The 22609-nt window shown below is 42.5% G+C and overlaps 1 protein-coding gene across 3 annotated transcripts in view; it reads right to left on the bottom strand.

Annotated features, from left to right (window-relative positions):
• The window catches only part of ZNF385B (zinc finger protein 385B), a 452357-nt gene extending 430027 nt beyond the window's left edge, over positions 1 to 22330 (bottom strand). The window contains exon 1 of one of the 3 annotated variants that reach the window (XM_066233194.1): positions 21839 to 22330. The gene's annotated coding sequence lies outside the window, so the exon portion shown is untranslated. The remainder of the gene's footprint in view (positions 1 to 21838) is intronic. The other 2 variants (XM_066233202.1, XM_066233192.1) reach the window with 2 other exon arrangements.
• Positions 22331 to 22609: the final 279 nt, after the last annotated feature.

Below are 22609 nucleotides of genomic sequence, written 5' to 3'. Positions count from 1 at the left end.
ATAGCTCCCCTAGATGATCACATTCCTCCATAAAGCCCTGCCCCAGCACTGGGGCCCTCACAAAGAAGCAGACCATTGGATCACCTAACCTTAGGTAATCAACCTCCCTTTTTCTGTTCCTTCATAATTCCCTGCTTACCCTTCCCATGGGTCCCTACTCTATTCCCTCCCAGGGCACAGACCCCTCAAGGGGCCTTTAGAACACCAAAGCCAGCCTCATTCCTAGTGTATAGGTAACTTCTGCTTTCACCTCTGCAAGGCAACTCTCCTCTAAGGCAAAAGGAGCACAGGGGTCTGACTGCCTTAAATAAAACTATAATACAGGTCTATGACAGAAAGCAGTGCCTTACCCAGTAACCGCCTTCCCCCCTTTGCAAACCTTCAACCTGTTCATTCGGTGATGAAAAGTACCACTAGTATCTCAGGAGGGTCCCCATTCGTTGCCTTCAATGCACATCGATGTTTGTACCGTTTCGGTTCAATGCCACAACCCATCAGATCACCGCCTCCTCTGTCCCATTTGGCAGCCATCCGCAGGACTGCTGCTGTTTTTCCATCTGTCAAGCTCAATCTATCTTCAACGCAGAGGCAGGGCCTGCAGAGTGGACTGAGCTAAGACAATGAAGGGAGACTGGTTTTACCCTGAATTTGATTGACTTTGAAAGGAGAAGGAGTACTAATAACATGGAAAATTCCCTAGCAGGGACTTGCTTCCTGGCTTTCCAAGAGTTTGGCTAGAAGTGGCCTCCAGCCTGGGAGAGAACCACCCCACACAGTCAACAGCTTTTGTAGTGTCTGCCCAGCTACAAGGATTCCTCAACCCCAGCAAGAGGGGAGTGAGGCAGCAGCCAATTTGAAAATTCTGTACGGTGTGCCCAGGCTTCTTGTTATAGCAGATGGGTCCAGAGAAGATAACTGATCCAAGCTAGCCAATTATATGGGTGGAATATGCCTGCATGACCTCCTTTAAATGGACGCCAACTGAAATTGCCTCTGCCATTTCCTAGCTATGTAACCGAGGGTAAGGCATTTCACCTCTTTTCACCTATTTGTTCATCCATAGAAATAGTTGAACTAATGATATTTCAATTTCCTTTTTGTTCTTGCATTACTGTTTTCATGATGGAGGTGGGCTCTAAAGTCAGTAAGGGCCTGGCTGGTGGTGGCACAATGGATAGAGCATCGACATGGGCTGCTGTTCAAAACAGTGTCCTGGTCCCAGGTTCAAAACCCTGAGGTCCCTGGCTTGATGTGTCTCATCTCTCTCCCTTCCTGTCTCTCTCTCTCATTAGAAAAAAAAAAAAAAAGTTCATATATTTATGGCCTGACCTGTGGTGGCGCAGTGGATAAAGCGACCTGGAAATGCTGAGGTTGCCACATCAAAACCCTGGGCTTGCCCAGTCAAGGCGCATATGGGAGTTGATGCTTCCTGCTCCCCTCCCCTTCTCTTTCTCTCCCTCTCTCTCTCCTCTCTAAAATAAATAAATAAAAAATAGTATTAAAATAGTTACTTGTTTAAAAATAAATAAATAAAGTCAGTAAGGCCTAGCTTCAAGATATGTTCTGTCAGTCACTAGTCTTATAATCTAAAAAAATTCCTCAACTTGTTCAGTATCACTTTCAGCATCTGTAAAATGGGACGATAACAGTGCCTCCCTTGTTATTAAATGATACATGTTAAGTGTTTAAAACACAACCACGCCTGACCTGTGGTGGCGCAGTGGATAAAGCGTCGACCTGGAAATGCTGAGGTCGCCGGTTCGAAACCCTGGGCTTGCCTGGTCAAGGCACATATGGGAGTTGATGCTTCCAGCTCCTCCCCCTCCTCTCTCTCTGTCTCTCCTCTTTCTCTCTCTGCCTCTCCCTCTCCTCTCTAAAAAAAGGAATAAATAAAAATAAAAAAAAAACACAACCACACAGTAAAGCAGCCCATGGCCTTTAGCTGCTATTGTTATTGTTGTTATTCCTATATGAAACATAATTGGAATTTAAAAAGAAAAAGAAAAAAATTAAAAAAAACAAGGTGAAAAGATCGCCATTGTTCAGTCAAAATAAATTTTTTAAATAAAATCAAGCCGTTTGGCTCACACTGATGCAAAAAGGTGGGGAAGGGAAGAACAAAGAATCAATATAACTCTCCAGAAATATAAAATGTACAGGATGTTTAATTATGACCTAAGTAAAAAAGGAAACACCATTTGTCTCAGGCTCTATCACTCTCAGAACTTAAAATTTTATAACAAAGGGTATTCTACATACAAATATCATTAGGTAAAATCATAACACTCTAATGAATGAGTAAATCTATAAACCACTCAACTTGAAGAACCATGTTGAAGACTTACTTTTTCCATTGTCTTTCCTTGTAACCTTGTCTTGATGAGACATGTATAATATCCATATAGCTGGGATATTCCTTCCTTCTTATGTCAAGAGTATACCGATTATTCTCAGTATACCATATAGTCCGCATCATAATGCTGCAGTACCACACAAGACTGATTATTTCAGATCAAACTGATTTTCTCACTCCAGAACCTACCCCAACACCCCTAACGGTGATAATATTTTAAAACTCTCAGAAGAGCCTGACCAGGCGGTGGCGCAGTGGATAGAGCCTCGGAACTGGGATGCAGAAGTACCCAGGTTCGAGACTCCAAGGTCACCAGCTTGAGCGCTGGCTCATCTGGTGTGAGCAAAAAGCTCACCAAGGTCACTGACTCGAGCAAGGGGTTACTCGATCTGCTGAAGGTCCATGGTCAAGGCACATATGAGAAAGCAATCAATGAACAACTAAAGTGTTGCAATGAAAAACTGATGATTGATGCTTCTCATCTCTTTCTGTTCCTGTCTGTCTGTCCCTGTCTATCCCTCTCTCTGACTCTTGCTCTGTCTCTGAAATAAATAAATAAAAATTAAAAACTCTCAGAAGAATAAATTAGGATACCTACCAGACAATACTTTTCTCTACATAGACAGTACACTCTGGCAGCAACATACTGACACAGATTTACTTAAATATGTAGCTTTATCCCAGTTCAATTCTTTGGTAAATCACATGATCTGACAGGGTATAATGCAATAAATTGAAAAAAAAAAGTAAGAGAATATAAGACAAGCGAGTGAGAAAAAAATAATACTAAAAGACCCTCTGCTACATAATGTAGCATAATACAATATAATGTTAGTCTCAAGAAATAGAAAATCTTGCAGTAGGTGAGCTGCCAGTGAAGAAGGAAGTCAACCCAGGGTACTTCAGCCAGAACAAAAATGTCATTCCACCTGTAAAACTGAGAGCAAACGCCACTAAAATCAACAGGATATAACAGGAATCAAAGATAAAGTCATCACACAAAGGGCACATCGCATCTGCCTCTCATATGAAAGAACTGTACGGATCGCATGCAACATATTTTTCACATCGTATTTGTGAAGATTTGCATCTCGTTCCATTTTCTAAGCTTGTATGTGCAAAGTAACCTGTGCGCAAGTAATCCGTTCAGAGAGATGGTCACACCAGGAGCCTGGCAAGAATTCCCCTATTTGGGGGATCCTAGGGACCTCCAAAGGAATATAAGAACTAAATCATCCATTATCTCATATTTACAACTTGCAATCAGGTGCACTAGAATACAAAGTATGTTTAATATCTTTGAACAAAATGAATCACTATCATTCTGTCCCATTCAGTTATCCTGGCATGATCAAGAGTTGTCACGTTGTGTGGCTGGCAGGACTTTCTTGAAGCCAATTGTTTTTTTGCAAGATGACGAAAGAAAAAGAGAACATTTCAAATATTCTCTTCTTAGACAACATTCTCTTCACTGACATAGTTGCATATGGTAGTGACTGAATATATACTTTTATGTGACTGTGCAAAGTTACCTTCTTTGGAGGAGTTAATGACTATCAAAATAGTAATTAAAGCAGGTTTCTATTCCAAATTTGGTGCAGTTACTTTTATGTTTACATTGTAAAGCCATATCCTTTTAAAACTCAAACATGGCTATTTTCAGAATTTGGAATTTAGGGGTCCAACAACCTTAGCACCCTAAATTCATTTAGGATGAAACAGAAGCACAAGATTTAATTTAAATTGTTCTAATCACTCAGATGTCTACTCAGATACATTGCCCACTTGTCCTGTTCTATTTACATCCTTTCAAGATGGATTTGGTGATATAAGATGGTGATTTTAGAAGGGTCTTTACCCAGAAACTAATTTATAAAGCCTTTGAGAGAAGCATTCCATATCCTGCTCATCTATTTGTGTGGCGCTAACAAACCCCTCAAAATTCTTGAGTTGGGGTAATAGTAACACTTCTGTTCTCTTTCACCTGTAAAATCCAGAAAACTGTCCTGAGAAACCTAGGGCATGTTTTCCCTTTACAGACCAGCCTCTCAGTGAACCCAGAAGGCCAACTGAGTGTTGAAAACTTGGAATCGAGAGGGACTTTTAGTAGAGGAAGATGACTCTACTTCATTACTGCCCTCAGATTTTAATGTGCAAGTGAAACACTCCCAGGATTAAAATGGAGATTCAGATTCCATGGGTCTGAAGTGAGGCTTGAGGTTCCGCATTTCTAACAAGCGTCCAGGTGACACTGCTGGTCCCTGACACTGGGAGTGCCCTGCTGGGTGAGACTGAGTCCTGCTCTGCCACTACTGAATGGTATTATTTTGGGGGCTCATTAGGCCACTTCCTGAAGCTTTCGTTTCTTCCTCTGTAAAACAAGGTGAGGAATAGAGGCTCTTAACAAATTCAGGGAGTTGAAAATCTCGTGAATGAATAAATTCAGCTGAAAGTATTTGGGAAAAAAAAAGTTTAAGGAGCTACTCAATTAACATTCGTTAAAATCACTGAAGGACATAAAGATAACTCTTCCCCTGAAACCAACAAACTGGATGCTGGTGCTGGTGCCGCCAGCTTTGTGTCCCACGGAGATTCTGTTTTTATATTCTCTGTCCAGCTGCAGCTCTGGGTGCCTGCCCTGTGACCAGGCGACAACTGATAACCGGGCCTTCTACACAGAGTAACTTCTCAGTGGCCCTTGCTCTACACTTAGCAGGGTAGCACAATCCTTTTGGTAACTTCTTCTGAAGTCCCAGGTTCCATGAACACAATCTCAAAAACACTAGTCATTAAATTGTAAGGAGGATGAGAGGACAATTTTCCATGCCTGAATAATTCACAATTCATAGAATTTTCTCTCTTAAAATTCACCTACTAATACCTGCTTGCTTGACACATGATGAAGATTAGAGCCAGTAAAAATGAATTCCTTCCCCAATACCACAAAAACAATTAAGGATGGAGACAGGAATAGAAACAATGTATTTAACTTCCTGTTCAGTATGATTGCCTCTACTCCACTTGGGAGGAAATTTTTCTAAACTCTTCTTTTTTCCCCTAAGCTCCTTGAAAGTCACCCGCCACCACTCTTGGTTAAGTGGCAGCACATGGCGGTGGTGCCCTTGGACCAAAGTAACGTGGGAGCACAGGAAAGGGAGAAAAGCCACAGGAGCGACAGAGAAGCACTCCTCAGGAATGAAGTGGCAGCGTGAGATAAAGAAAGCTGAGGCTTCAGTAGCAGGTCCCTCCTCCTCCGAACCCTCATAGGAGAATCTAGAAAGAAGAACTGAAATACTGGACCCCAGGGGTATTCCAGAGGTGCTGCTATCAATTTTAATCCATTTTAAACAGAATACATCTTTAAAAGTATACTACAACAATAAGCCATCCTATAACTAGAGTAACTGCTTGCCCATGATCAGGAACAGCTTGGATCTGGGTCCTTGATGATGCCCGGCCCTAGAAAGAAGTCTGGAAGTGGTCGAGTGAGCCTGGAGGTAAATCTGGACCAAGGAGGAGGTACTGCACCTGAGAGGAACCAGCAGGATGCAGACTGATTAGCTGTGAAAAAGTGTTCACAGGTACCGAAAAACAATAAATTATGGAGTTGTGTGAAGAGAAATGGGCTCAGGGCAGATTTATTATGCTCCATTTCCACTCTGCTAGCAGGCTGCATAGGGGTTTCCGAGGTATGGATATACTCAGGTTTGAAATTTCACATCTAGGGACGCTATCTCAAATAATCTAATTTGATGAGATGAGAAAATCATATCTCATAAAACTATCATCCCTTTTCAAAAGCCCATATAAGAGTTTACAGGCTGTTGAAGTGTCTAGCCATAGCATGAGCTTCTATTATAGGTGATATGGAGTCCAAGGACTTAAAAGATAAAATTATATTAATAAGAAAGGCTACTACTCGGTATGTGCAGTTTGTTCTTTACAACCTGAACTTCATAAATTTTTATAAGGGGTCTGTTTATTGTCAGGCTCAGGAGCTGCTGTGTCACTGTTACTTAGTCACAGCTTTTTCAGATAAAGGAATCTTGATCAGGCTGTGATATACTATGATATTAAGATAGAAAACCCCACACTCACTTCTAGTGTCTCATCCATAACATTCCCATATTCGATGCATATGTTAAAATAAATATAGTCCTTATAACTGTGAAATGGATTGTCCTTTTGGCCGTTGTACATGTGGGAGCAGACTGCCTCAGTAAAAAGGGATCTTCACTATCCTCTACTAATTCTAGATAGAGGAGAAACGATGTTCAAGAGCACAACAAAGCCATGTCAAAGAAACTTCAGGACTTGGGCGCGGTTATCTTACAGGTGTTGAAGAACAGAGGAAGAGAGGGATGGGACTATAATATTTCCAAACAAGAGCAGCGAACAATTTCCAAGTGCTCATTAGGTTTCTGGCACAGAGTAAGTACTTCAAGTATGTTATTTCATCAAGCACTTGTAATCTATGACATACAGAATATTATGGCCATTTTACAAAAGGAATTTTTATTTTGTATTTTTCTGAAGTGAGAGGTGGGGAGGCAGACTCCCGCATGCACCAGACCAGGATCCTCCCGGAATGCCCACTAGGGGGCGATGCTCTGCTCATCTGGGGCGTTGCTTCATTGCAACCGGAGCCATTCTAGTGCCTGAGGTAGAGGCCACAGAGCAATCCTCAGCGCCGGGGCCAACTTTGCTCCAATGGAGCCTTGGCTACAGGAGGGGAAGAGAGAGACAGAGAGAAAGGAGAGGGGGAAAGGTAAAGAAGCAGATAGGCACTTCTCCTATGTGCCCTGGCCGTGAATTGAACCTGGTACTTCCACACGCCAGGCTGATGCTCTACTGCTGAGCCAACTGGCCAGGGCCACAAGAGGAATCTTTAGCTAGACAGATTTATAATTTGCATAGGCCATATTTCAGGGACTTGATTTGGATGTGTCAGATCACAAAGAACAGAGGTTTTTTGTTTTTGTTTTTGTTTTCTGTGAGAGGAGGGGAGATAGTGAGGCAGACTACCACATGTGCCCTGACCAGGATCCACCTGACAACCCCATCGGGGCATGCTCGAATACCAAGTCTATTTTACCACCTGAGGCTAACAAACTGGGACCAATGGAGCTATCCTCAGTGTCTGGGGACACTTTCAAAGCAATTGAGCCACTGGCTGCAGAAGGGGAAGAGGGAGAGAATGGGGAGGGGAGAGAAGCATATGGTCGTTTCTCCTGTGTGCCCTGGTGGGGGGAATTGAACACAGGTCATCCATACACCCAGCGATGCTCTATCCGCTGAGCCATCAGCCAGGGCCAATAACACATTTTTATTCCAAAGTCACCTCCCAACATTGTTTAGCACCACCATTCTGGATTCCTAGTGATTCAGGAGATTACTACCTAGAGAAAACGGGCTTCAAGGAACCTTGGATGGGAAAAGAGATTATAAACTGCAATATTTTGGAACTGAATAAGCCCCTGAAAACTGTCTCAAGAGAGTATCACTATACAGGAAAGAAACAGCAAGGTGGTCACAGGACGAGTTTTGGGTCACACAGCTAGTTAACAGCAGGGGCAGGATTTCCTCCTCATCCTACCACTAGTGTTGACAAACACAAACATCTAATTGGGTTGATAATGGAGTGATTTTCCCTTCTCTAATTTGGGGACTTATTTTTCACCTCATTCTCTTCATCACCTTCCTCTCTTACCCTGAAATAAATGAATGGAATAGGTAATTAGGAGGTGATTATGATTCGAAAGGAAGGGTCAGATAGAGAAAGAATATTCTGTTTTTTTCCTTTTAGTTCCTTATCTTAAGGATAAAAGTTATCCCAGATTTTTGTTTAATTTGGGGTTTGTGCAGGGGTGAAATACAATGGGAGGAGTAACCGAATATTCAGTCAACAAACATTAGCTTTTACTATTTGTCAGATACTCAAACAGTCATTAACTTGATGAATAAGTCAAGGAATCTGCTCTCAAAGAGTTTACAGTCTAGTTAGAAAAATCAAAACAAGCAATCTAAACCAATCATTACCATCTAATATTGCAAGCACCATACAAGAAACATTGAAAACATGATATCAATAGAAAAGATTATCAAGGAATTTAGCTCAGGTAAGATGGATATGCAAGGCAGCTTTTGGGAAGTCATCAGAGTCAAGAAAACAACTACAGAATCCTGGCTAAGAGGGGACACAATGGGAAATGGACCTTTGACTGTTAAATGAGATGATGTTCACGTACACAGTAGGTGCTCAATAAGTGTAAGGTGATTTAAAAGGTGGGGGAAATATGTTCTTTCATCTTTTGAAGATTCTAGAAACACCTTTAACCTACCTGTTTTCTTATATGTCTCCCTACCTACTGTCACTCTTCAAATTATCTTATCAATAATGCCAAGAAGGGAACAGATTGTAGTGATCAGCCAAGCTGAGCTCCTACTCAATAGTGGAATTCCTTCTATGTTGTTTCTGGTGGCTTATCCTCTCATCTGTCACACAATTTCACTTGGAGCAAGTAGGAAACTTCCAGGCCATTACTGGAGTTTGAATCATTGGAAAGCTCTTTCTCATATCGAATTGAAATCTGCCTCTCTACCATCCCACCACTGAATCTGGTTGTGCCTGCTGGAACTTGAGGAAAATGAATCTACTTCTTTGTCCATATGTCAAGCCCTTGGAGGAAACTACCATGACCATGTCTATTCAAAGCCATATTATCTGGCACGCAGAGGTGAGAGACGTGCCTTGTCCTATTGCTAAAGGTAGTTTTTAAATGACAGTAGGGCGTGGGAAGACTCACAAAGATTCTGCTTGTGTCTTTCTTCATTCTGGGCTGCCTACAGAGGCTTCAACTAGTGCTGAAATCATGCTCTTAGTGTACACTCTCTCATAGTCAGATTAAGACTTAATAAAAACAAAGAAGTGGGCTAGACCGAGAGTTTGAAAAGGTATGACCTGCCCAATTACCAATCTGTCTTGTAGAGGGACTCTCAAACACCATTATTAGCCCAATGGAATAGTTCAGATGTTGCTTTTTAAGTTTTTTCCCAACGTTATGAATCTCACCATATGACCAGAAATTTTCTCTTAAGAACATCCATAAAGTCTGACCAATCCCCTCTCACATTTAATTTGACTGGTGATATCATTTTCCAGGTAGGTATACTTTTTTTTTCCCAATAACCCACCTTCACCATCCCCTCACTTACCACTGAGCCTTCCTCTTGCTGTGAAAAGACTGACATGAAGAAAAGGCTAAGTCAGGCTGATCGTGGGCGCTCTGTCACAACATGACCTGCAATGAGGAATGCTAAACTTATGCCACCTTACCCCCAATCACTCTCTGAAGTTTCTTGATAACAAATAGTTCTTTAACAATAGAGAACACTATTTCTGGATTTTAAAATTAACAATGATAGAATTATTCACAATATAATCACTACTCTTAATGTTATATGTATTCATTATTTTATAGAGCAACACTAAAACATTCCATAATTTGCATTTTTAAATGGGTCGATTGAAGTACATGCTCTGAAGATTCAGAACTGTTACAATTACACTGTAAACAATTTTTCTTGCTATAATTCCTGATAATTCAGAAACGTGATTTCAGAAAAATCAAGTATTTCCAAAGATCAGGTTGCCTTTTTCCCATAACAGCCAAGAACACATTAAACTGCTTCTTTTCTGATGTGGTATAAGAGGGAGACAACAGATCTGAGAACTTGTGAAATTCTTGACAAATTTAAACCTTGCTTATGTAAGCTATACATAGTGAGGCTAGAAAGACTTCAAGGATTTGAAAGGACTTAAAGGGAATCTCCCTGCCAGAAAGGCAGCAGTTTGAACGTGAGCCATCGCATCTGGACATCTGGCACAGTCCTTTTGGGCTCTACTTGGCAGCTATGGAAAAAAGGACAACAGGAAGAGACCAGAGAGAAAGAAGCCTATGTTTCTCACCATAAAACCACAGGGAAGGAGAAATGGCTGTTCTTGGGATGCAGAGAACGAAGCAGCCTGGAGACCTGAGAGGGAAGAGACACTGCTGACATTCAGTCATCATGGTGGTCTCCGTACTGGCTATATGGTCAATGCCACGGCTGTGGTCACCACCACTGAAGCTGCGAGTCATGCAGGCCAAGGCAATGCTCCATACCACGCTGGCTAGAGAACTTCACTGAGACACAGTTATCATCTGGGGAGCTGGGGGAAGTTCTGCTCCACGACCTCACCTCCCATCACTTCCTTTTTAGATTTTGTAGGGTTAGGTCTGGGCCCTGGAATCTGAAGTCACAGGGATTCTAAGGGAGGTAACAGGTGGTCCATGGTTCCACTGTCATGAAGAACCACAGCAGACTGAATCCCATGGGTAAAGGCCAGTAGGTAGTCAATGAAAGAACAGTCTGTTGACAGGTTCTACATGGGTGATTCTGAACAGCTGAAGAAAGGAGTGTCCTATGGTTAATACAGCATGGAGGAACTGTGCCTGGCACCTTCTACTGGTCTTTTATGAAGAACCACGGTAATTCTCACATGCATCCCAAGTTGAGAACTAGTGCTAATCTACAGAACAAGTACTAATTTCCAAGTGTGGTCTGTGAATCAACTGAGATAATTATAAAATACTTAGATTACTGGGTCCTACCTTTGAACTGGTCAGTCAGAAATTTCAAGGATGAATTCCAGTTTTTTGCATTTTTTGCAAGCCCTTCAGAGATTCTTACAGAGAATCTAGGAAACCCAAGCATCACTTTTGTAGGACCAGCCTGGTGACTACAGGCATGAGACACAGGAGAAGGCTATACAGAAAAGGAACAAGACTAAGATTTTACCTTCCACAATCTGTGTAGGGAGGATTTTATTCCTATGGAAGTAAGACTGAGCATTATGAACCACACATGTAATAATTAGGTATATATGGATGTAAATACTTTGACAATAATGCATGTAGTTCACCAATTGTCTTTTTCTTTCTAATTTATTTCTATGTCTAAATTCCAACATAGAAAATCCAATTCAGGTATTAAAATAAGTTCCCTTGAATCTATGAGTATTCAAATAACTATTAAATTGCAATTCAGGCCCCTGAGAAGAGACTGTCCTTGAATGAGTACCGTTGGCTGCACAGGCCATAGTTATATAAGTTGGCCCCTATACCTGGGTCACCCTCTGATATGGGTTACTTTCTTTTTTAAGTGAGAGGAGAAGAGACAAACTCTCACATGCTTCCTAACCAGGATCTACCCCACCAGCCCTGTCTGGGGCCAATGCTTGGACCAACCAGGCTATCCTCAGTGCCTGAGGCCAACACTCAAACCAATTGAGCCACCGGCTGTGTGAGGGGAAGAGAGAGAAGGGGCAGAGAGAGGGGGAGAGAAGCATATGGTAGCTTCTTATGTGTGCCCCGACTGAGGATCAAATGTGGGACATCCACATGCCAGGTCAACGCTCTATTCACTAAGCCAAATGGCCAGGGCGTGGGTCACTTTCATACACTCCAGATTTACACATGTCTTCCAAATTCATGAAGCACATTCATGCAGATGCTACATTTTAAACAATGTTTAAAGACCACTTGGTCTTTCCAAAAAAAAAGATCACTTAGTTTTAAAAAAAAAGAACCCAGGTTATTTTTTTGTTATTATTAAAAATTTGTCTGTGCTTCACATGGCTACAAATTTTCAAGAGTCCTTTTAGTGCTTGCAATTCCACACCTTCATTCTCCTTTTCATTTCATTGTTCTCCTAAAATAAAGGAGGAAAGGTAGACAAGAAAAATATATAATTAAAAAACACAAAATAAGTTTCAAACTGAAGGCTCAAAATTCAGAGTTGCAGAAATTCTCTTGGCAATGAAATCAGTGTACCTATGAGGTATTAGATATTATTAAACTATATAATGTTTAATAATGGCTACTTTATGAGTACTTTAGGTACCAAGAACTTGGCTAATTATGTTATGTATATTACCACACTTTACCTGACAATAAAACCATAAAAATTTCACTCATTATCTCTTAGACATGGGGAGCTAAGACACAGAGAGGTTGGGTAACTTGGTCACAGTCACAAAGCATTAAGTGAAGAATAAGAATTTGCATCTACAAAGTCTGACTCCACAGCTTGAACTCAACCATTAGGCTATACTATTTCTACTTTCATTAGTGCAACTCATGCAGGGAATGAGATGCATCTAATTATCAGCATTTCTAGATATTACTTAAGACCATGAGCAATGACCAATTTATTTAAATAAATTTATTTCATATATATAAAATCAAAATGTCTGTTTATATACAAGTATGTTTATTTGTTGTGAGGGAGGACAGTAAGAAGTTAAAAAAATTCCTTGGCAAGTGGAATGAGGATACTGAGACAGCTGATTCAAACTGGCCACATCCAGCATCTGGACTCACCTGCCTCCTTGTCCCTTGCATAACCACACCCTTAAGCATTAAACTCTTGGGACAACAAGGTTCTGATCATCATCAAATAATCCTAGGAATGCCTGACCAGGCAGTGGTGCAGTGGTGTCAGACTAGGATGTGAAGGACCCGGGTTTGTGACCCTGAGATCACCAGCTTGAGCACAAGCTCATCTGGTTTGAGCAAGGCTCACCAGCTGAAGCCCAAGGTCGCTGGCTCAAGCAAGAGGTCACTCAGTCTGCTGTAGTCCCCCGGTCAAGGCACATATGAGAAATCAATCAATGAATAACTAAGGAATCACAACGAAGAATTGATGTTTCTCATCTCTCTCCCTTCCTGTCTGTCCCTATCTGTCCCTCTCTCTGACTCTCTCTGTCTCTCCCACAAGAATAAAAAAATAAGAAGAAGAATCCTAGGAACAAAGTCTCGGGTCTGTTGACCACAGAGTCAAAGCTTTGGTCAAACTAGAGATATCATATAGGACTCAGTTGTGTTTCAGTTCCAGGCCCAGAAGAGCAACAAAACCAGATGAAGCTATAGCTAACATCAGGACCAGATGCAATGAACAAACCCCTACTCTAGCACCAACCAAGAAGCAGAGACCTAACATTAATTTTAACATGAGTATATTGAAGCAAAGATTCAAAAGAATTAGCAAGTTAACTCTCACAAAGACTCTAACCTTATACACTCTCTAGACAAATCAGCATATCAAAGGACACACATGGAAAGCTGATGAAGATCCTCCTGAGAACTCCTCTAAAACTCCTGCCTTTAGGAAACAGATAAACGCCCTAAAGACATAGAACCCAGTTCATGCTTTTTCTCTAAATCACCGCCCCACTCTGCCATGCCTTCTCTGTTCAGATGTGTGTCTTTGCTTTCCTTCTCCTAAGCTCTAAGGGTCCTACAAGACTTGCAATCAGTGGAGCTGTGGGGAGTGGCAGCTTGTCCTGGGCTAAGCCCCTGAACCTGTCTCCAAGGGCCCAACTTTTGTCTCTGTAACTTGTATCTTGAGTCCATGCAGCCCAACTGGCTCTGTGGCATTCCTTGTAAAAGGCCCAAGACAGCTCTCTGAGCAGCCAGATTGAATCTTCTCTTCGAGTATACATCCACTTTGCAAACTAAGTAAACTTCCTCTTGTGCTAGAGTTCTTGACTCTAAATTATTTCTTTGCCAAATTTAAGAACCAGGAGCCAACATCACCAGTAACATCTGTACGTAAAACAATGGCATTTTATTCTTTCTATTCTTATTCTCAGTATTATATTTATCCTATCAAAGTCTAAAAGGAAAAGTTTTCCCACCTCTGAAATGTCAAATCTGAGGACATCACCCAATCTATCCAACTTCTATGTGAAGTTTAAATTCTAGTGTTAATACCAGTAGAAGTTTTCTACCTTTACTTGTGACATTTAATCTACCTATGCTCAAATTTCAAATATTATAAATTCTCTAAATCTTATTTCTCCAATTTATCAATAAGGATTTCATATAAAAACCCCTATTAACTCAAAAGACAATGATTTTCTTTGACTGAATAATAGTCATTTCCATATGCCTAATTAATATTTCATAGAAATAGCACTCTATTAAACCTGATAGGAATTAGAATCCGAACTCATAGTTTGCAACCAGTATAAACTGACTAAGAGTCCAGGCCTCTAGACTCTGAAAACCTTACGTGACAGAGTAAACATCAAACATCACAACTCTCTGTGGAATTTTACGCAATTTTAACATGAGTATATTGAAGCAAAGATTCAAAAGAATTAGCAAGTTAACTCTCACAATGGGCCTTTTCTTAGTGGAGCTCAAAAGTTCTTTTTAAAATTTCAAAGCATCTTCTTAATTGTGTTGGTAAAAAGAGCGCATGCCACAATGTGGAAAGAAACTTTAGTGATGATTTAATTGAAAACAGTAAACAACACAGAAAGGAAACATTTTATTCCAAGAGTAAAGGATGAGAACCCATACCCACCAGCAGTCTTTCCCCTGTGAAGGACTTCAGCGTAACAACTGCTGACATTCACGATTACCTATCTATGACCAACCTTCAGGAATTAAGTACCCCTTTTATTTATTTCCAGGTGAGTACAGAAGACAAAAATATGGGCCCTCAGATAATATTGGTTATTTCCATTTATTTAAACTTTGTTGATATAACGATATCATAATAGCATAATGGCTATCCCAGAATCCCAGCAAAAAAAAAGAGAAAAAACAGTTTAGTTTAGCCTGCATAGGACAGCATATCTATCTCTCTGAGTGTCTTTCTTTTTTTAATTCCATTTTCCCATTATAAAGTCAGAAATGTAAATGCTTAGCACATTCATATTTATTTCCAAAATAAAATGCTCTCCTAGACCCATGTATTTTAAGCCTTTTCTATTTGTTGAGGACAGAACTGTCTCTATTAAAGAGCTAGTCATTTATCATGAAGTAAAAAAGCCTGGTCATCTTTTTCTACTAGTTTATATGTATTTTAATCCATGTTTTCTATTTATGTGATCATAGAGTTGTTGTACCACCAAATAGATAAAAAAATATAAATATTAGTTTTTACTAATATATATATATATATATATGCCTTCTGTATTTTTTTCACAGACTTCCAAAAAATATGCTCATAAATTTTTCAAATTGATGATACTGTGCCAAATATGTTGAAGCTGAACAGAGGGTGATGAGAGAGTTAACTCAACTAAGGCACAATGACCCTTACTTGATTCAGGAATATCAACTGTAATAGTGTGGTTATCAGAATAAAAAACCACAAATGAGTCTTGAACAACTGTAGTGTGCACAGTGACTCACTGGCTCTTACCAATTCCTCACAACGACCAAGTCAACACATTTCACAGATCAATAAACAGAAGCCCAATGAAGTTAAGTAACCTCCCCAAGCTCTCAAAGCCAAAGAGCAAAGCCAGGATTTGATTCAGCACAGTGCTATGTTCCTAACCACCAGTCCACACTACCTTTACAGAGTAGACGCTGTAATTCTCCACCACACTGGAAATCAATCATTTGGGGGGATTTTGAAATTTGAAACTATTGATGAACCAGTCCATCGAGATAAGCAAAAAACATACTTCTTTTAAACTCCTGAAAGGGATTTAGTGTGAATCCAGGGTTGAAAACAATTGAATTAACAAATACCAAGGATAGTTGTTTCTTTAAGAAATACAAGTCTTGCTCCTTTTGACAGTTCCTAACAGACTGAACTGGGGTTGGGTTGCATTTTTCAGGGATTTGGCATGGTGTTGGGGCCAACTTGGACTTGGTGAACATGTTAAGGACACTACTCTTTTATGGATTCTTGCTGTATTGGCCAAGAGTTTGCTTAAAGGCTTTAATCACTGTAAAAAAAAAATAGAAGACTGGATAAAGAAGATGTGGCACATATACATCATGGTATACTATTCAGCCATAAGAAATAATGACATCGGATCATTTACAGCAAAATGGTGGGATCTTGATAACATTATACAGAGTAAAATAAGTAAATCAGAAAAAAACACATTGGTGGGACATAAAATCAAGACTAAGAGACATAGACAAGAGTGTGGTGGTTACAGGGGGCGGGGGGAGGGAAGAAGGGAGAGGAGGAGGGGGAGGGGCACAAAGAAAACTAGATAGAAGGTGAAGGAGGACAATCTGACTTTGGGTGATGGGTATGCAACAGAATTGAATGACAAGATAACCTGGACATATTGTCATTGAATATATTGATATGTACCCTGATTTATTGATGTCACTCCATTAAAATTAATAAAAATTTATTTATTAAAAAAAAAGAAATACAAGTCTTTCTCCAACCAATGTGAGAACAACAAAAGCTCAATCTGTTTATCTAGAACAGAAACACTAGATGGGGGGAGGGACACACATCAACATCAACATCATCAGACCATCCCTGTTTCCTCCCCAGCCTGCTCCTTCTACCTCACCTGGAGACCTCACACTCACCGTGGAGCTGTAGTAGACCCAGGGAGCTATGTAACCCACCCCCTCAGCCACAAGCGAGGAGCCCAGAAAGGAAACAGCTTTGCCCACTGACTCACACCAGCAGTAGAGGCAGGACGACACTGAAATCGCCTGCGCCCTGTTTCACTGCTCCTTTCACAGAAAAATTTTGGAAGCCGTAGGAAAACAGCTGAGGCAAAGAGTCAGCCAAGGCATCTGAAGAGAATTTCAAGAACCAGGGGGAGTAAAGGAAAGAAAAAGTCATAACAAAATGAGAAAGGAGAACAGCCACAATCTGAAAATGACAGGTAAATAGGAAGGGATGTGTAATAAGGCAATCGTCCTGGCCAGAGAAAAATACAACAGAGAGAGCTAGCTCTTGCAATGCTGTGTTAGCAACACATAGGGAAAATACAAGAGAATCACCACACCTTCCACTCAGCTTTGGGAAGCATGTTGAAGCCTAAAGTCCTTCCTAAATAGAAGTAATATCAAAGCAAATACTAACTGAAGGAAAATCACCTGACAGAGGCAGAGACCGCCAGAATCCCAAACCTGCAAATATCATCTACTACCATTGCCACTAAAAACGGAGTACCTGGATCAGCTATTTCAGCATCACCTGGGAACCTGCTGAAATGCAGTATCTGGGTGCTTCATGATCAAGATGCATATACAAATTAAAAAAACCCTAGATCACCTGACCAGGCAGTGGTGCAGTGCACAGAGCATCGGACTGGGATGCAGAGGACCCAGGTTCAAAACCCCAAGGTCACCAGCTTGAGCACGGGCTCATCTGTTTTGAGTACGGGCTCACCTGCTTGAGCGTGGGCTCACCAGCTTGAGCATAGGATCATAGACATGACACCATGGTCGCTGGCTTCAGCCCAAAGGTCACTAGGCTTGGAGGCCAAGGTCGCTGGCTTAAGCAAGGGGTCATTCGCTCTGCTGTAGCCCCCAATCAAGGCACATATGAGAAAGCAGTCAATGAACAACTAAGGTGCTGCAACAAAGAACTGATGCTTCTCATGTCTTTCCTGTCTGTCTGTCCCTATCTGTCCCTCTCTCTGTCACCAAAAAAAAAAAGGCGCCATAGCTCTACTATAAGAACCAAATTTAAGACCTAAAACAAAGAGCTATTACAGGCAGAAATTGGGACTAGAGTACTAGGAAGAATTCAACTTGACTAATTAAATTATTTGTTAATGCCTCATGATATGCCAGGCCCTGAGCTTGCTGTTTTGGGAAATGGAGGCTTGAGGTTAGGTGTGGTTGGCACAGTGCCTTTAGGGGAGGATTCAGGAAGCATATATGAGGAAGACCATGACTTGTGCTCCAATAGGAGGTTAAGCAAAATGGTTTGGAAAAGCAAAAACTGAACTCGCAAGGAGATCAAACTGAACTCGCAAGGAGATCAGGTAGCATGTAGCAATTGCACTGACTCTCTGACAGGCAGAAATGGTTGTGGAAAAGTGGAAAGGCCTGTTTCAGGCAGACGGATAAGCAAAAATGCAGAGCCCAGAGGCCTGCTGGGTGTTGAAGGAACATTGCCTTCAGCTTACAGCAGTGTTTTTTGAATTGTTTCAGGCAGACTCATGATTCTGTGATGATGCCTCAGAGACTACTAAGGGGAGGGCAGGGAGGCTAATGGAATTGCTGGGACCCCTTTTCAACCACATATGATTACATTTTGACAGTGGATTCCACCACTGAAAAATAAAAATGGAAACATGTCACTGAGCCAACACATAGGTACCTCTAAAACTATTACCTATACAGCTGTGCCTGGCAGGTAGCAGGCTCTCAAATATCCATTGAATAAATTAACAGATAAGTCAATGAATCTATAAGATCAAAGTAAAAAATGTGGAGCTACTTTGGGACTGGACTGCAAAGGGTCTTAAGCATTAGAGGAGAGCTATGTAAGGTACTTGCTAAGGCATTGGCTAAGGCACTGGGGGAAGGTTTATTAGCCAGTGACCGAGTTTGGCTCTGCTTTAAGAAGCTTATTCTGCAAACCAAGTGTAAAAGGATTGGAAATGACAGAGACTGGAGACTGGAAACAAGTCAGGAAGACATCATGGTAGTCTCTAAAAAGATAAGAGTCTGAGCAAAGACATCACCGAGGGAGTAGGAAGATGGAAAAGCAGGCATCATGGAAATAGAGTCTCTGGGATTTGCCTGGGTATTATACGTGGAAAGCAAAGATACTGGGAAGGTCCTGGGTGACTGGGAGAAATACAGAAATCAACAGTCACTCCTATTTATGGAAAGAGAAAGATATTGATTAAAGTGTAGACCTGTTAGAGTTGAAGCATCTGAGAGTAATATAAAAGCCATCTTGTACTTTAAAATGTCTACATGAAATTCAGGAGGGGAATGTATAGAGATAAGAATGTTATTTTATGAAAACAATCTAACACTAATAAAAGGACACCACAGGGGAAAAAAAAGTAACATGCAAAAAGGGGAAAAGGAGATAATCTATAAAGCAAAGAGAATCATGAAAAATATACAGAACTTTAAAAATGAAAAAGAAAAGGCAGGATAAAAAGACCATATTGAGACACATGGGGAGTGGAGACAGGAGTGGGGGAGGTGGCAAAACAGAGAGAGAGAAATGGTGAGTTGGGGGAGGCGTCTAACTCCCAGAAGCAAATAAAAAGCAGTGGAATATTGGGACAAACATGCTCACTGTTCTTTAAATCTTTGAAGACGCAGGATCTTATAGGAACAGGAGAAAACCAAGTTTCCTCTTTACTTCTGCTAAAGAGTTTTGCAAATAAAGTAGCCATGCCTGTGAGATGTAAATTAATAGCTTGAATTCATTTAATATAAATTGTTGTTAAAAATCAAGCAGTAATATCTGCAAATTCAGCTGGAAGAAAAAAAAATCTAAAGGGTGTGGAAGAGGGGGCAGTTCAAGGATTTAAGATTCTTTTCTCTTTCCTGGTAGAAGCTCCAAACAGCTTTATTCTACATAGACATTTCCCCATTTAGAGTTATGTTTGTTTTGCAGGATTTTTATTTTCTGCCTGAACCAGATGACTAGACTAAGAAAAAAGATTCTGAGAACTCCTGATATACTTTGATAGGTCCTCCTGTAACAGTTACTTTGTAAAGGTATCCTCCAATGGCTCTCAGGTCTAATTGGCCATGTTTGGGCGACAAGTACTAATAACAGTTCCCTCTCTGGCTTGACTGTAGAGGAGACACCAGCCTTGGGTTCCTTTCTACCTCAGTTCAAGGATACACTAAACTCACTGTTTTTTTTTTGCTCTGGGAATCTGTTTACTGGTCCAATGCTGTAAAATATCAACACTGTTTTTGTTTTCTTTCCTACCGATGCTACTTAGTGGTTCTTAAACGTCTATAAAAAGATCATTACTTAGGTGATGAAGAATAATAAAATGCAAAAGGAGTACATAAGAAATGATACTGCAAAATATTTCTATCACTAGAATGATTCCGGAGAGCACAGTAATTTTTCTTTTATTAAAAGAATTCGCCTTCTCAAAAGAATTTTACTACAAATGTAAGAGAGGTCAAGGAGAGCTACAGGAATAGCTGTTTGATTTGTGGTTTTCATTCCAAGCTTCCTCAAATCACTTTTGGAAATAAGTAGGTACATAAATTATAAATCCACAAATACTTGATTTATGGGAATATACATAGAATCTGGACTACAAGCCACACTTTGACCAAACATTTTTTTCCACCATAAAACCCTCAAGCAACAACAGAACTTGCAATGCGGTATTTGCATTCCCAGGGCATTTAGGGCATTTTTATCCAACACAGGGGAGGGCGATGCATACTTAATATACATATGGCATCAAAACAAGATGAATGGACTCTGAAAAACGGTGAAATCAGGCCCTGAAATATTTCAGGAAACTCTTTCAAGCCAGAGCCTTGAACTTTATCTAAGATGTAGCTTAATGACTTTATAAAAAGCCTTCTTTTTAATTTGATAAATGCATTTCCTACAGCTTCAAGCATTGTTCTGACGCTGCCAGTTTCCAAGCTTTAGGCTGGCATGGACCCCATAAAGCAAATGTTTATTTCTTCTTTTTTAGTATCTTTTGCTACATCTTAATAAAGTTTGCGTGCACCTTGGTGTGATGTTCCTGGGCACAGCAAAACCAAAAAGAACTGCAAACCACATCTCGGTATAAAAATGAAAACGACACTCGCAAAGCCAAGAACTTCAGAGCATTCCAAAACTGTGTTTCTTCTCTGCCCAGGGGACCACGGGGCAATTCATTTTCCTTGAAGAACCACCACACTCCCCATCCAGGTTCACCATAGAAAGTGTTTGTTCTCCAGAGCCTGGGAAAGCAGTCGGGGAAGCATCGTCCTGCTTGCTCTCCCCAGCGGCCCCCGCAAATAACAGTGGCGAGACAGATGGTCCTCGCCTCCTCCTCTTGTCCCTTCCGCAGTCCCACAGTGTCCTCCCATTCTCGGCTGACACCGCCACCCAGCGCTTGGTAGTCCAGACCGGGATCAGGTATCCCACCCAGCAGCTACAAACTTTGGGACCTTCTTTCTGCCTCACTGCCCCCCCCCCGTTCACCTTCATTCAGCTGCAGAACTCTCTTTGGACCCCAGGCTTCGACTGTTACCTTCCTCCCACATCTCCTTCCCCCAAATATCCATTTATTTCCCTGTAATGAAGTGGGAGACGTCCAACCCCAAACTTCCCAGGCCAGGTGGCGGACGCACTGCGGCTAACCACAGAGGGGCACTCTCCTTGTCCTCTCCCCTTCTTCATCCTCCCCTCGGTCCTCGGGAATCAGAGCCCAGAAGCGCACAATGGGGACCCCTCCGCTCCCCTGGCTTCCACAACCTATTCTTAACTCCAGGGGCTTCCAGGAACCCCACAGCCCCGGCAAGCAGCAGCTGGGCGTCCTCCTCTACAAGTGGGACCGCGGGACAAAGTGGAAACTCCATGGGGAGAGGCCCCCGGGCCATTCCCTGGGGCGGCGCGCCCAGGTGCGGGTTCGCCCCGAGGAGGCGGGCGGGCGCCTCCAGTGCACGGGGCGCCGGACTGACTGGGCTGGGCTGGGCGCCCCGAGCTTACCTCGTGCGCCGGCCGCTGGCGCGTGGGTCACGGGCTCCTCCGGCCGGGAAGCTGTTGCTCGCGCTCCGCCGGCTGCGGCGGTCCCGCCGGGGCTGCGCTGGGGCTTCGCGCAGACGCTCTCCCGCGATCTGCGGAAGCCAGGGCGGTGGCGGAGGCGGCGGCGGCGCTGGCGGCGGCAGGGCGGGCGGCAGCTCAGCCCGGCGCGGTCCCGAACAGTCCAACTCTTGCGGCCGCCGAGCCGAGGCACCCGCCCGCGGCCCCCGCGCTGAGCGCCTGCGCGCCCTGCCTCGCCCAGGTGAGGGGCGTGCGCTGCAGTCGGCGGGGCGCGCCCGCCCGGCCCCCCGGCCCGGCCGAGGACCCGGGGTTTGGACAGGCCCGTGCACCCCGCCTCCGAAGCCGGGGACGGTTTACCAGGCAGGGACTCGCACAGCACACACACTGGGGCGGATGAGGCGGGACCGTTCGGGGGCTCGTGGACACTGCAGAGTCTCCCGCAGCATCGCCGCCTTTAAATCCCGCCTCGCCAGGCGTGCGCGCACAAGGAGAGGAGGCTCCGTCCGGACGGACCCGACCACAGGTCCTCGCGCTCTCTGCCGCGGGGCTCCGACCCCTGATACAATTCTTGGCAGCGGCCGAGGTCCCAAAACCGGAATGCCAAGCGACGCGGTGGGGCGGATCTTTCAAATAATAGTCAAGCCAGAGTGAAACTCTCTTGGAGGTCGTCAAGACCGACCGACTATTTGTTTTTCCTCTTCAACCGCCTCTCGGCTG

Source organism: Saccopteryx bilineata, chromosome 5 (genome assembly GCF_036850765.1).
Source record: "Saccopteryx bilineata isolate mSacBil1 chromosome 5, mSacBil1_pri_phased_curated, whole genome shotgun sequence".
NCBI lineage: Eukaryota > Metazoa > Chordata > Mammalia > Chiroptera > Emballonuridae > Saccopteryx > Saccopteryx bilineata.
Note: the sequence above shows the minus strand (reverse complement) of the source record. Positions and strands in the feature narration are given on the sequence as shown.